Here is a 6,000-nt window from a genome sequence, read left to right on the forward strand (position 1 = left end):
AGCATACTTTGTGGTGGCATATTCTGGTCTCCTAAAATAGGTTCTCACAAGTACCTCATGTAAGTAGCTCTTTAAAAGTTGCTTTTACTAACAGGTTAGCAGACAGTGGTTCAAAACAGTACAAGAGGAAAGTGCATTTAAGGGCAATTAATATATTAGCTTTGTATATCAGCTGAATGTGATATACAAAGTGATATACATTTGAAGGCAATTCGCATATTGGCTTTGTGTTGTTTCTCTGCCTTTCCCAGTATTTTATTTATTTATTTATTTATTTTGAGATGGAGTCTCCCTCTGTCCCTTAGGCTGGAGTGCAGTAGTGCGATCTTGGCTCACTGCAACATCTGCCTCCCAGATTCAAGGGATTCTCCTGCCTCAGCCTCCCGAGTAGCTGGGATTACAGGTTTCTGCCACCATGCCTGGCTAATTTTTGTATTTTTAGTAGAGATGGAGTCTCACCATATTGGTCAAGCTGGTCTCGAACTCCTGACCTCAAGTGATCCGCCCGCCTCAGCCTCCCAAAGTGCTGGGATTACAGGCATGAGCCACCGTGCCCAGCCAAGAATTTTGTAAGGTGTTTCAGATCTTGAATTTCAGTGTTGCAACTGATGCCAACCAGTCTTAAGACCCCCACAAAGGAACTAGCTCAGCAAAAGATTTCAGTTTCTTCATCTGCCTGTCCCCATGACTGCACCCTCACTTCTTTATGAATCAGAAATCCCCACACTTCAGCCCAGGTCCAGACCCCTTACAAACCCTACCCCTAAATCTCTGAGGGAGGCAACTTTGAGTTTTCTTCCCATCCCCTTGTTTGACTGCCCTAGGAATATTACACTATTTCTCTGCCTCTATCACCATTATTTGGTATGTTGACTTCCTGGGCACCAGGCAATGAATCTATTGTGGTTACAATTTAGTGGAGAATGTCAGAGATGATAAATTCCTCTTCAAAAGGTTTTAATTCCCTGTTCTTCTGGTTGCTTCTCTAGTTTCTATAGTTACCTGTGCTGTAAACATCCCTTTCCGCCCTTGCCACACCCTAACATGCCCTGACAAGCCTAGACATGCCTTGTGCCATAAGGGATAGCCTTCCCCTTCCTGCCTAGATAGCTGTGTTCAATTTCAAACATTAGCCAATCGGGTCAGTTTAGGCTGTGTGTTCCAACCCCAGCCAATGGAGAAAGGACACAGCAGTAGGAACCAATTGCATTAGGGATAAAAACCCCTGCCCTACCCCACTCAGTGTGCTCTTGCAATTATGACTGGCACAAGCTGCATCCTTCTGTAGAAGTAAATTTGCCTTGCTGAGAAAATTTCCATTCAAGTGGTATTCCTTTTGCAGCACCAAATCTTGTTTCTAACAAGAGCTAGCCTGGAGGCTCCTCATGGGCATTTGTCTCTGGTTCAACGCCTTCTTGCCACTGTGGTGAACCTGGAGATACACCAAAGTCTCTGCAATCTTTCTTGCCAGCATGGCACTGTCAACCTTCAGCTCAGGATTGCTTGCAGGGGAAGCATGGTTTCTGGACACGGAAGACATCTTTACTGTGTGTTCCCAAGCACAAGCAACATCCTCATTTCCTTATCCTGATCTGCTGGACTTCTTAGAGGTTTTGTCACCTCTTTGGAGGTCCCACTAACCCTCCTCCACCTATACAAAGGGCCAGGCTCAAGGGCATCTTTCCCACTTGGAAGGAGCCCATAAGGCACTGTCCAGGTGAACTATTCCTGGGCCTCTTCGTCTCAGTTCTGAAATCTGATTTCTGACTTGTGAGGTCTCATTACTGTTCTTGTTTGTCCCATTTACCTGTGTGTCAGAGGGCATCCTAAAGGAATCACTAGCTGAAGCTCAGTAGGCCTGACTCCAGGAACCTATCCTCTCTGCCTCGCAGTTGCTTTTGGTGAGTGCCGACGGACCAACCAGCAGCAGCTTGGTGGCCTAGCTAAGGGTGGCCATCTGCTCCCTCTTCATCACGAGTGACCATTCACTACATTGCTGGCTAGAGGTCATCCCTCCCCACATGGAATGGATCAAAGGCACTCAGACATTGAGTGGAGCAACTGGTGTTTGTGTCTTTTTTGTATGTTAATTGTAATTTTATCTTGGTTGATATGAAAAATGTTAATTTTGTCCTCCCAGGCAGCCTGTTAGGCTGCATTTCACAAAATTGGGCATCCATTGCCTAAGAACTCATTAAAAGAAAAAAACATTCATTTTTGTAATACAACCTGGCCCCTTCACCCATCAGAATGTGGGGGAAAAGTGGCCAAAAATGGGTTCCTTAGTTATAATGTCATCTAGCAGCTAGACCTCTTTTGTAACAAGGAAGAAAAGTGGAAAGAAATCCTTTATGGACAGTGTTTTTTGTTGCTTTGGCAATATAAGCTGATACAGAAAAATGTAAAGTTATGGTACAGGAGACTGTTACTAAGCCTGTACTGTTGGAGTCATAGGAAAGGGATGATGGTGCTTTGCTAGTGCAGTTAAATGAGCTGTTGGCGCTCCCTCCTTCACCTGGTGAAGGAGCTATGGCCAGGCCACTGGCACCTGAGTCATAGTCCCCACCAGGGACCAAGAGGCCAGGAATGATGAGATGCAGGAATGGTTTCCCCTTCTCACACCTGTCAGAGGTTCCAATTTGGCCAGGGAGCCACTTTAGCTCCAGCAGGACAATTTTCCCTTCAACAATTTCCTAGAGGAGGCATTGACGAGGACACAGGGCAACCTGTGGGGATCATTTAGGTACACTCTCTGTTCTCTATTTCTGATTTGTTAAATTTGAAAAATAGTATTGTCGGCCAGGCGTGGTAGCTCACACCTTAATCCTAGCACTTTGGGAGGCCAAGGAGGGCGGATTGCCTGAGCTCAGGAATTCGAGACCAGCCTGGGCAACATGAAAAAACCCCATCTCTATTTAAAAAAAAAAAAAAAAAATTAGCCGGGCATGGCAGCATGTGCCTGTAGTCCCAGCTACTCGGGAGGCGGAGGCAGGAGAATTACTTCAACCCAGGAGGCAGAGGTTGCAGTGAGCCGAGATGGTGCCACTGCACTCCAGCCTGGCAACAGAGCGAGACTCCGTCACAAAAAAAAAAAAAAAAAGAAAAGAAAAGAAAAATAGTATTGTCACCTGTTGAGATGGCCCAAAACCAATGGAAAATTTGTTCTTTTCTATATTTGTTTTCTTCTATATCCCATATCCCATAATCCTACCTGAGCCAATGTTCAAACCTTGTTAAACACACTTTTACTCTCTGAGGTGAAACAAATGGTCTTAAAAAAGCCAGAGACAAGTGTTTGCATGCTGACTCCCCTAGTAACCTGGTAAGGACATCTTAGGTTGTAGTGCCCACAGCTGCCCCAGGTAAAATGTTAACACTGGGCATAGGCCCAAGATCAAGCATTATTGTGATCACATTTTGGCTGGACTCTGTAAAGGAGTCCAGGCATAAGCCCAGTGAAAGCCCCTCAAGTTTTCTGGAATACATTTTTGAAGCGTTCAGGGAATAAAAAGAAAACAAGGTTATTTTTTCCCGTTTAGTCTTAATATATAGCCTTGAAACATACTTTAAGATTGTTTCCCTCCCTTTCCTACCATACACTCCCTTATACCATACACATTCATCTAATTGTAAGCTGGTATCTAATTATGTGCTTACTTAGAAGTTCCAGGGGCTAATTTTCAGGCAGAACTAGGCATGGAGACCCAGTTGCAAAATTCCAGATGCTACTTTAAGGCAGCTAGTCAACAACCTGGCCATTGTTAAGATGATGCCAGCCCATGCTCCAGGTGGACCACGACTCAATATAGCCACCAGAACAAGACACATAGACCTTGTACCCAGCACCACTCCCTGCATGCCACCCATTACAAGTTCCTTTTTAGGCCCCTCTCCCCAGTCTAAAGTTTGAAATGGTTCCTTTAAGGCATGAGCTTTGGCCATTCCCCAACTGCCAGCTCTGGAATAAGGTCATTTTCACTGCATCTCATCCTTCTTATTGGCTTTGCAAACAGCAAGCAGCCGAGCCTGAATTTGGTTACAAATTTTGTGGCCCATACGGGGAGCACTGTGTGTTTTGAGTGGTCTGAGCCTGTTGATCTGGTTTCCAACAAGTGAGGCAATTGGCTGCAGAAATGTGCCAGGGCTTAACCGTTCATGCTATGAGATGGGACAAGAAACACTAACGAATACCAGCTGCTCATGGCTATCTGACTCCATCACTGGGGCACTAGGAAATTTTCCTGAAGCTGCTGAGATACCTTTGTCTCCAAGAACCTTCTTTCTCTCCCTGTCACAGTGTCTGCTACCTACTATCCTTCTCTGGATAGTAGGAAAGTGACATCTGAAGAAGTCAATGGACTTCAGAACTGGCTAAGTCAACCGGAATTCACCTGGGTCCCCTCTGTCTCTTCTGTGATGCTACTTGGGATCTGTTATGTTTGGATCTAGCTGCTTGTGATGCCATCTGGGCATGTACACCATCCGTGACACCTCACGAGCTCTGTTCTGTTTGGATCTGGCTCTTCGTGGGGCCATCTGAGGTTGAGAAGAGCATTCAGGATTTGTATGTAGCCCCTCTCAGTTGGGATCTATCTGGGAGTGCACTGTCTGAATCTGTGACTGTGTGAATGTGTAGCATCTACATTGGGCCCATACCTATCTCTCTCTTTCTCTCTCTCTCTCTTTTTTTTTTCCAGAGTCTCGTTCTGCTGCTCAGGCTGGAGTGCAGTGATGTGATCTCAGCTCACTGCAACATCTGCCTCCCAGGTTCAAGCAATTCTTCTGTCTAAGCCTCCCAAGTAACTGGGACTATAGGTGAGTGCCACCACATCTGGCTAATTTCTGTAATTTTAGTAGAGATCGGGTTTCACTTTGTTGGCCAGGCTAGTCTCAAACTCCTGAACTGAGGTGATCTGCCCACCTCCGCCTCCCAAAGTTCTCGGATTATAGACGTGAGCCCCCAGGCCCAGCCTTCTTTCTCTTTCTTTCTTTTCTCTGCAAGGTGACCTGCTTAAGTCCCCGGTCAATCCAGGAATCTAGACCTGGAGGGGGACAATCTCTACCACTTTGACTAGGTCATCTTTCTAGGACCCCAAAGTATACCTTACAGCTGTGCCAGACCTTGTGGTGGAAAAGAAGTGTGTGGACTCTTCTGCAGGTTATCTAAGTGGGCCTGTCACCCTGCTTACAGTGCTCAGTGCTTTCTGTGTGAAAACAAGGCTGAAAACTCCTGGGGTAAGTCCTTAAGTAGTCCCAACTCCAACCCACGTTCCCTTTTTTGTCTCTGATTTGCCATCCCCCTTTGTTGCCATTCAGTCATCCTTTATCAGAGCACTGAGCACAGCAACAGCTGAACGTGGGACAAGGTTGATGTGGTAGCAGATATTATTGCCAGTCTCCCCCTACCTGTCCAAGAAGTTCATTCTCTGAACTCTCTGACTGTTTTTGCTGTGTGGCGGGAATTGCACAATCGTCCCTATTGGAACTGTGAGTGGTTTTACTCACATTGGTTGTGTGAGGTCAGGAAGATCCATCCAATTTCTAGAAGTCTAGTTACGGGAGACGATCAGTACAGGAGCAGAAGAAACAAGGCGGTGAAAAGAAGGTGTCACCACTGTTTCAGCAGGGTCAAGTGGTACAGGTACAGGAACCAAGCCAGAATGGGCAACAAGGTCTCAATGCCCTCCAAAAGCCCCTGAGTGGCATCCTCGCTAACTGGAGGGCTTATAGCTAGGAGCTCGTGACCAAGAATAAGATGATCTATTATCACAATATTGTTTTTTGTTTGTTTGTTTTTTGAGACAGAGTCTCACTCTGTTGCCCAGGCTGAAGTGCAGTGGCACAATCTTGGCTCACTGCAACCTCTGTCTCCAGGGTTCAAGAGATTATCCTGCCTCAACCTCCCGAGTAGCTGGGATTACAGGCGTGAGCCACCATGTCTGGTTAATTTTTTTATTTTCTTTTAGTAGAGACGGGGGTTTCATTGTGTTGGCCAGGGTG

The sequence above is a fragment of the Pongo abelii genome, chromosome 15, assembly GCF_028885655.2.
Source record: "Pongo abelii isolate AG06213 chromosome 15, NHGRI_mPonAbe1-v2.0_pri, whole genome shotgun sequence".
Taxonomy (NCBI): domain Eukaryota; kingdom Metazoa; phylum Chordata; class Mammalia; order Primates; family Hominidae; genus Pongo; species Pongo abelii.